This window comes from Triticum dicoccoides, chromosome 7B (genome assembly GCF_002162155.2).
Source record: "Triticum dicoccoides isolate Atlit2015 ecotype Zavitan chromosome 7B, WEW_v2.0, whole genome shotgun sequence".
Taxonomy (NCBI): domain Eukaryota; kingdom Viridiplantae; phylum Streptophyta; class Magnoliopsida; order Poales; family Poaceae; genus Triticum; species Triticum dicoccoides.
The window spans coordinates 32,263,643-32,272,721 of NC_041393.1; the positions used below are offsets into that span (position 1 = coordinate 32,263,643).

At 44.9% G+C, this 9,079-nt stretch overlaps 1 pseudogene; it reads left to right on the forward strand.

Moving 5' to 3' along the window:
* Window positions 1-290: 290 nt before the first annotated feature.
* Window positions 291-5,009, forward strand: LOC119336820 (annotated as a pseudogene).
* Window positions 5,010-9,079: the final 4,070 nt, after the last annotated feature.

Consider the following 9,079-nt stretch of genomic DNA (forward strand, 5'->3'; position numbering starts at 1 on the left):
GATGGCTAGAAAGACAATTATTTGGGAACGGAGGGAGTAGAAAATTGTCTCTTTCAAAACATATTTAAGAGTTTCATGTTGCTAGTTCGATGACTTCAACAAATTTATGGAACTGATTCAACAAATTTCATTGTACTAATTCGGGAATTGTGTCTGTTGTCAAAAATTGAGAATTTAATTATACGAAATCTGCTGAAACCACTGATGTTTTATTTCTCTCTCTCTCGAACAGAGGTACAGAAGAGAGCAGGGGAGCCCGCTGAAGAGTTTAAGACGTCGGCACACTTATTATCGCCATGTCCTTTCCTTCTTTTTCCACCGACGGCACTATCCCCTCTCCCAATCAGTACTGCTCCCCATAGCAGCCGGACTTGGCGAGAGAGCTCCACAGGCGAGGCGAGGCGACGGCGCGCTGGATCTGATCGATTTTGGGTGTCGCTCAGGTGCATGCTCTCCTCCATTCTTGATTCTTGATTCTTGGCTGTATTTCTATCTTCTTCGGTTGTTCCTCTGTCAGTGCTGAATCCTCCTTCCCTTCTTTCGTATGCTGCATGCTGCAGTTTCTTGACCTCTTCCCCCGATCTGCAGCACCATGGCCGAATCACTGCTTCTCCCTTTGGTGCGCGGCGTTGCCGGCAAGGCCGCGAACGCCCTCGTCCAGACCGTGACCCGGATGTGTGGCCTGGACGACGACCGCGAAACGCTGGAGCGCCATCTGCTAGCCGTGGAGTGCAAGTTGGCCAACGCCGAGGAAAGGAGCCAGAGCAATGCCTACATCAAGAGCTGGATGGAGAAGCTCAAGGCCGTCGCCTACGAGGCCGACGACGTCCTCGACGACTTCCAGTACGAGGCGTTGCGCCGCAAAGCCCAGATCGGCAAGTCCACTTCCCGCAAGGTACTCGGCTATGTCACACGCCGCAGCCCGCTCCTCTTCCGCTTTACCATGAGCAAGAAATTGAAGGGAGTCCTCGGTAGGATCAAGGAGCTGGTTGTGGAGATGAACACATTTGGCCTTGAGAATTCTGTCCATCGTCAGGAGCCACTACATCCTTGGCGGCAGACACACTCCAAACTGGATGAGTCTGCCGAGATCTTTGGAAGAGATGTTGACAAGGAGGGGGTGGTGAAGTTGCTGCTAGACCAGCAAGATCAGCAAAAGGTGCAGGTGCTGCCCATCTTTGGTATGGGAGGTCTTGGCAAGATAACACTTGCTAAGATGGTGTACAATGACCAAAAAGTTCAGCAACATTTCCAGTTGAAGATGTGGCACTGTGTTTCAGACAATTTTGATGTTATTGCTATGGTGAAAGCCATCATTGAATTGGCTACAAATGAAAGATGCAAGTTGCCTGACACTGTGGAACTATTGCAAAAGCGACTTGATGAAGTCATTGGCCAGAAGAGGTTTTTTCTTGTTCTCGATGATGTATGGAATGAAGAAAAGAATTTGTGGGAGGATGAACTGAAGCCACTGTTGTGTTCTGTTGGTGGGCCAGGAAGTGTCATAGTGGTCACATGTCGAAGCAAGCAAGTGGCCTCTATAATGTCCACCCTTAAGCCCCATGATCTAGCATTTCTGAGTGAAAAAGATTCATGGAAACTATTTTCAAACAAAGCATTTAACAATGGTGTAGAGGAGCAAACAGAGTTAGTCACAATCGGAAGACGTATTGTCAATAAATGTGGGGGGCTACCTCTTGTTCTTAAGACATTGGGTGGTTTCTGAGTTCAAAGCAACAAGTACATGAATGGAAGACCATTGAAGAAACTAACATTGGGGATAATGAGGTCATGCCCATACTAAAGTTAAGCTACAAACACCTGTCACCTGAAATGAAGCAATGTTTTGCATTCTGTGCAGTTTTCCCCAAGGATTATGAGATGAAGAAGGATATGTTGATCCAACTATGGATGGCAAATGGCTTTATTCAAGAAGAGGGAACAATGGATTTAAATCACAAAGGAGAGTTCATTTTCCTTGAATTGATTTCGAGGGCCTTCCTGCAAGATATGAAAGTGGTAGTCGACTCTGGCAACGATTATCCTTACATGACATATGAGGTAATAGTATGTAAAATGCATGACTTAATGCATGAATTAGCAACAGATGTCAGCAATGAATGTGCCACCATAAAAGAATTGATCGAACAGAAAGCATTGGTAAAAAATGTTTGTCACCTGCAAATTTCAACACAGGTTGAATTTGAACAAACATGTGGTTTGTACGATGGCAAAACATCTCTCCGTACTTTATTAGCTCCATCAAAGTGCCTGCTAGATTTTAAACGGTTGCCACATCTATCATTACGAGCATTGGATATTCAAAATTGGTTTATCACCGGTTTGAAGGCCGAAAATGCAAAACATTTACAGTACCTTGACCTCTCCAGGTGTGTACTCAATGCTAGATTGCTAGATTCAATATGTCAATTGTATAACCTGCAAACGTTGAGATTGAATTATTGCACTATGCTACAAGAGTTGCCAAAACATATGGTGACAAGCTTGAGAAAGCTCATACATCTTTATCTTTTAGAATGTGAGTTGTTACGGATGGCTCGAAACATTGGTCAACTGAACAACCTTCGCACACTAACAACATTTGTTGTGGATACTAGAGATGGTTGTGGTCTTGAGGAGCTCAAAGACCTGCAACACCTTAGCAATAGGCTGGAACTGTACAACTTGGGAAAAATAAAGAGTGTAAAGCATGCAAAAGAAGCCAATCTCTGGCAGAAGCAAAATCTGAGTGAGTTGTTATTCTCTTGGGGCTGTACAAGATACCTCCGGCCTGAAAATGAGGCATATAATGAGGTAGAAGTGTTCCAGTCTCTAGAACCTCATAGCAAGATCCAAATTTTGGAGTTGTATGGATATGCTGGCCTAGAAATGCCACAATGGATGAGGGAACCTCAGATGTTTCAGTGCTTAAGAAAACTCATGATTTCCGAATGGACAAGGTGTAAGAATATACCTTTAGTATGGTTGTCACCCTCACTGGAGTACTTAGCCTTACGCTACATGTATAAACTGAAGACATTATGTTATGACCTTTGCACAGAAGATGGACCTCTACAGATTTTCCCAAAGTTGAAGAAGATGATCTTGCAAGAGCTACCTAGTCTAGAGGGATGGGCAGAAAACAGAGCGGGAGTGGCTATTGATAGCTTAGTAACATTCCCGTTGCTTGAAGAGATAGAAATCGAGGACTGCCCTAAGCTTGCAAGTTTTCCACTGAGCCCCGTTCTCAAAATCATAAGTTTAGAGGAATGTCCCACTATTTCAATATCGTCAGAGAAGGAGACCCCACTGCCTCCGAACGTTGAAAGTTTAGTGGATATTCCAAGGTTGCCTACATCCCTTGAAAGACTGTCGATTGAAGGCTTACGATGTTTGGTGGCGCTGCCTTCGAACCTCGGAGATCTGACAAAACTGAGGGAGGTAACGGTGGATAACTGCACTGCCCTGAAAGCGTTGCCTGATGGGATGGATGGCCTCACTTCTCTTCGGCAATTATGGGTCACGTTTTGTCCAGCAATAGAAGAATTTCCGAACGGTCTCCTTCAGAGGTTGCCAGCCCTTGACGACCTATACATAATGGGCTGCCCCGAGTTGGAAAGACGGTGCAGAGAAGGTGGGGAGTATTTCCATCACGTGGTCCCTATCCCACATAAATCAGGATTCATAACTGGAGCTCCAGAAGCAGAAGCAGAATCCACAGTTATAGCAGAAGCAGAAGCAGAAACCAGCGGAAAGAAGTTTCTAAGAAGGCTCCTCCCCTCCTGTGCTCACTCCAAGTCTGACTGACGATAACTGAGGTGCGTATGCTACAATTCCTTTCCTGGTGTTATTATGGTTTAGTTAACCATCTTTCCTCGTGCTATATTCCAGTATAATATAAGTAACTTCCAACTGGTTGTTTTTTCGTTTATAGGATCTGCTTATTCCGAAATCTTTTGATGTTCGGTCTCGGTGCCACATTCTGTACCACATTTTTTGGACAAGTATCTGCATTTTCATGGACAAGCATATCTCGTTGCTTACTGCATTGTGCTCGTCTCAATAATCATCAAAATTAGCATAAAGAGGTAAAGTTTTAATCCATTGACATCTCTAGTACTTCCTGCTAGTGCATCTGTAGTACCTCCAATCCTAATACATTGACATCTCTAGTACTTCCTACTAGTGACTAGTGTTAATCTGCTTGCTCCAGCTGGAGACGTCTATTTCTTGCAGTTGCGGTTTACTGCAGATTGCCAATGCTAATTATCTCTGCTCACATCAACTAAGCACAGTACTTTATCTAGCTAAACATCTGTTCTGCATCAGAAATCAACACCAAAATTGCTTTGATGCGATGCAAAAATGTTTTCATCATCTTTATTTGCATCTCTCTCTGTAATCGACAAGCAAATTGGTTATCAGACTAGATACTGACTTACCTACAATTATCTTGCTTTGAACTCCTGCTAGAATTCAGATATCACCTTTTGATGATAGAGCGTCTGGGAAACCCAAGCTGTGAAGCAAATCCGCATGAATGTTTACCCTGGTAAATCTCCCTCCAAATCAGGTGAATGATATGCTGACAAAATTCAGGTTTAATGGAACGCTAATTCAATCAATCAACGTACCTGCAGGTTGGCATTCCTGAAAGCATCCACAAGATGAAGGGAGCAGTGCCCGTCGAGCAAAGTTGGGAACCCCGTCAGCACGGCGTATGATGAGTGTTGTCTTGATCAGTATTTTCCTAGAGATTTTTCTCTACATGTGTGCGTCAGTGCAGGCAGATATGTCTTGATCCATTTTCTCGACATGTAGATGTCAGTAGGAATTTTTATTTACCTACAAATGTGCAAATTGTCCCTTGGCACAGTCTGTCCGTGTGCGTGTCGTTGTTGGGAATGCATGTGTGTGTGGTGTGTATAGCCGTGTATATAAACACTGGCGCTTGTCGACTGTTTCGTCAGTTAAGGGGAAGGAAATATCAAAGTCTGAATTCCTCTGTCTCCTGCTCTGTTACAGGAACTAAGCTCATGTCCATGGGAGCAGAACTAGTGCTTATTTGAGGAGGAAGAGTGCGACTGGCTGACACCGAGATACTCTGAAACTCTGGTATACTGAAGCTTGCCCGCAAAAAAAAAGTATACTGAAGCATATTACGACTATGAAACATAAACTTTCTTTGGTGCGTTGAAAAATCCAGCTCCATCAGAACTCAGATGCCCTTTCTTGGGCTTCTAATTTTTTGTTTATCCCTCTTCGTCTGAATTTCTTTATTCGTGTTGACATTTTTGGGTTCCAGGATCTCAACAAACTGCGCATAACATAGTGCAATTCCAATCTCTAAGCATGCAAAGTATGACTGGAGGTCCGAAACTATTTAATCATGGGTATATTGTTAATTCGTTTCTCAACTAGGAGAAAATGCATGCTTTATTGCCGTAGCTATGGATGAGCTAAACAGCTAAAACAGAGGCTTCTTGCCCTTGAAGAGACCCATGAGATGTTTGAAGACGTGTTTTTGGTGTTTTTTTTTGTTTCACTTAAAAAACAAGAACAATGTAAAAGTTATGATTTTTTTAAATGAAAGTTTTTATATTCATGAAAAATAAAATAATTTATGCACATTTTTAATAAATAAAAGTTTAGAAACTTTATGAACATTTATAATATTTTATGAATTTTTTAGAAAACATGAACACTTCTTTATAAAATTCGTGAACATTTTTAAAAATTCATCAAATTTTAATATAATTCAAGAAAAGGATTTAAACGCAGTAGTTTTTTCGCAAATAATATATATTTAATTTTGTTCCTGAAAATAAAAACCAGCCAAAAAACGTATTGGAAAACCACTTGTTTTGGGGATTATTTTATTGAGCCCATAAATCTAGATGGTTTCACAAAAACAGAAAACCCAAGCTGCAGCCCACATTAGGCAGCGGAAGCCAAACCTTTTCCTTGGAGCGCTACTGTTTGGCTTCAGGACAACGCATAAATCACGAGAAATCATCTATCTTTTTCAGCGGAGGCTGCCCGCAGGGCATGAGAGAAAGCATCAAAACCACTCTGAATGTTCAGAATGAATCCCTCAGCGACAGGTATTTGGGGATGCCCACGGATGTTGGGCATTCAAAGAATGGCACCTTTAGGTACTTGAGAGACCGAGTATGGGAGAAGATCAGAGGTTGGATGGAAAAAATATTGTCAGCTGCGGGAAAGGAAGTGCTCATCAAGTCAGTGGCGCAGTCGATACCGGTGTTTTCTATGTCATGTTTCCGTCTGCCAAGGAGTTTATGTGAGAGTGTCACTTCCTTGATCAGGCAATTTTGGTGGGAGAGTAAGCAAGGAAAACGCAAGCCAAGCTGGGTTTCCTGGGACGAGATGATGAAGCCGAAACATCTTGGTGGGCTTGGCTTTAGGGACTTGGAAATTTTTAACTTGGCACTACTGTCCAAACAGGCATGGAATATGCTCCAAAACCCTACATCCTTGCACGCGCGCATTCTCAAGAGCGTTTATTTCCCAGACGTATCTTTGTTTGAAGCAGAATTGGGCCACCAGCCATCACAGATCTGGCGAGCTATTCTGGACGGGAGAGACATTATGGTGCAAGGACTAGTAAGGAGAATTGGAAACGGTGAAACTACTGACATATGGCTTGACAATTGGCTACCTAGTTCACTTATGAAGAGACCGATCACATCTCTTGTTCAACATCCGCCACAGAAAGTGTCAGAACTAATCAACCACGCTACATCCTCGTGGAATGAGCAGCTAGTTCGGTCAACCTTCATACCAATTGATGCGGAGGCAATATTGCAGATCCCTCTTTGCACCAGACAGATTGAAGATTTTTGGGCATGGAGTGAAGACCGGCGGGGGATATTCTCGGTGAGAACTGCCTATAGGATGATTCAGCAGAGAAAATTGAGTCGTGAAGCTTGGTTATATGAGCAAGATGGATCTTCTCACACAAACGCTGATGACGATGGTTAGACAAAGCTTTGGGGGATCAAGGTACCTTCGAAACTCAAGATCTTCGTGTGGAGATTTGCTAGGCGGACCACTCCGACGGCTGCACTGTTGCATCACCGAAACATGGCGGATTCGGCCGCGTGTTGCCTATGCGGGGCCGAAGATACGTGGAGGCATGCGCTGTTAAAATGCACTGTATCTCGAAGCACATGGGCGCTGTCTTCTGAACACATCATTGATGTGCTGAACAGCAACGAGGAACCGAATCTGAATTGGTGGCTTTTCTCCATGCAAGAGGCGCTATCTCATGATGAGTTTACAAACTTTGTGGTAACTCTTTGGGCACTATGGGGAGCACATCGCAAGGATATATATGAGCACATCTATCAAAGCCCGTCTTCTGTCCAAGCATTTGTACATTCTTACGTGAATGAACTCAACGCACTGCAGTCCATCAACTCGAGGCAGATTGCAAGACCTGCGCCACAATGATCAGGTTAGATCGCTCCACCTGGAGGGCTGGCAAAGTTTAATGTTGATGCTGCAGTGGGGAGAGGAAGAGGACATGGAGCTGTAGCAGCAATTTCTAGAGATTCAGACGGAAATTTCTTGGGAGCTTCGGCTCTGGTCTTTAGAGGTATTTCAGAACCGGCGACTCTCGAATGCATGGCGATCAGGGAGGCTCTAGCTCTAGCTGATGATTTGAACATGACAAACATCCAGGTGGCCTCTGATGCGAAGGTGGTGGTACAAGATATCCAACAGAAAAATCCGACAGAGTATGGAGCAATCATACATGAAATAATAGAGCATACATTGTCTTTCCAAGTTTGTAATATTTCTCACGAATTTAGGAGCTCGAATATCGAGGCTCATAAGCTCGCGAAGCACGCATTATCCCTTCCGGCTGGCCGACATGTTTGGTTGGGACAGCCGGGCGGTCTTTCTTTCGTCCTTGTAAACATTGTGACGTCGGAATAAAAAGCTTTGGAGTTTGTCTAAAAAAAACCTTTTCCTTGGATGCCTCGCCTGTCTCCCTTTGCCAGTTTTGCGTTACAACGCTGCCGCCGCCGCAGATGAAGACCCTTCCACAAGCATCCGAATATTTCTACACATCCTAGTAAAATTAGGGGTTAATTATCCTTTTGCCCCTCAGATGGTATCCATTTGCTCAGTTTTGCTCTCAGTTGCGAATCGTGCACAGTTTTGCCCCTAGACTATGCGCAACTACTATGACGAGGCCAAACGGGCAGTTTTGAGTCCATTCCGTCCGCCGACATTAGTGGTAGTGGGTCCGGATCTTACATGTGGGACCGCGTGGACATGGGTCCGGAGCTGACATGTGGGACCGTGCAACAATATTCTCAAATCAATCCTAGGGTTCTAACCGGGCCACTCGACGCCACTCTGTCCCGTCCACCCGCCGGCCGTCCAGCGCCGCCACCAGCTGCGCTGCCGTGACCACGGCCACGGTCGTCCTGCTCCATCGCTACCTGCTCCGCCCGCCACCTTCCTGCGATAGCACGGGTGGGGCGCCCGTCACCTACTCGACGCGTGGCATGGCCTCCTTCCGTGCGCCCGGCCGGAGCGCTGATAGGTGGGGGCCAGTGCACACAGAGGAAGTACGAGGGTGAACCCCAGGGCGAAATGGTGAGCGGCGACGACCTTGGAGTATTTGGCGAGGTGGGCGTCGGGCCGGAGATCCGCTGCGTCCACGACTGGGTTCCCGAGGGGTAAGCCACACCTCATGTTTAGATTGAGCTTAGTTGTGCATTTCAACAGTTGATTTGAGTTGGTTTGCCCGGTTAGTTTAGCTAATGGTGTGCTGATTGCGTCTCTGTTTTTCGTCGGTTAGGATGGAGTCGCGGTTTGCTTTCTTGGTGCACATTAGAAGGGACCGGTCCATGTTGAATGCAAAGAATAAGAAGAAATTTCAAGGAGGTTTTGATTATCGGTTGCCAATGGCTTGTAATTGGAGTTTCAGACAATTTGCGGAGGTAATTTCCAGCCAATATCCTTGGGGTTTGCTTGATGAAGTGGAATACAAATACTACGATGGGGAAAAGAAATGGGTGACAGGTAGTAATGATGAAGAGTT